The sequence below is a fragment of the Mizuhopecten yessoensis genome, unplaced genomic scaffold (genome assembly GCF_002113885.1).
Source record: "Mizuhopecten yessoensis strain PY_sf001 unplaced genomic scaffold, ASM211388v2 scaffold2351, whole genome shotgun sequence".
In the NCBI taxonomy this organism is placed as follows: domain Eukaryota; kingdom Metazoa; phylum Mollusca; class Bivalvia; order Pectinida; family Pectinidae; genus Mizuhopecten; species Mizuhopecten yessoensis.
In genome coordinates this window covers 135,165-135,764 of record NW_018404503.1, presented here as the reverse complement: position 1 = coordinate 135,764, position 600 = coordinate 135,165, and positions in this window count along the sequence as shown.

Genomic DNA, 600 nt, shown 5'->3' with positions numbered 1-600 from the left:
CTTTAATTTGGATGTCTTCCTGTTTTTGTCAAGATTTAGGTGTCGATCCTTTAGTTTGGATGTTTTCCTGTTTTTATGACGGTCACACTAGAGACATATCCCTCAGTCCTATTTCCGATCAAAGTAACGGTCTTAACAGAGACATTTCCCTCAGTCCGATTTCAGGTCAAAATTATTGTTCATTTCAAAGTAACGGTCTTAACAGAGACATTTCCCTCAGCCCTATTTCAGCCAAAAATGACGGTCTCACCAGAGACATTTCCCTCAGTCCTATTTCATCTCAAGATAGCGTTTTGAACAGAGACATTTCCCTCAGTTCTATTTCATCTCAAAGTAACGGTCTTACCGGTCCCTCAGTCCTATTTCATCTCAAAGTAACGGTCTTACCAGGGACATTTTCTTCAGTCGTATTTCAGCTCAAAATGACGGTCTCACCAGAGACATTTCCCTCGGTCCTATTTGAGCTCAAAATGACGGTCTCACCAGAGACATTTCCCTCAGTCCTATTTCATCTCAAAATAACTGTCATACCACAGACATTTCCCTCAGTCCTATTTCAGCTCAAAATAACTGTCATACCACAGACATTTCCCTCAGTCA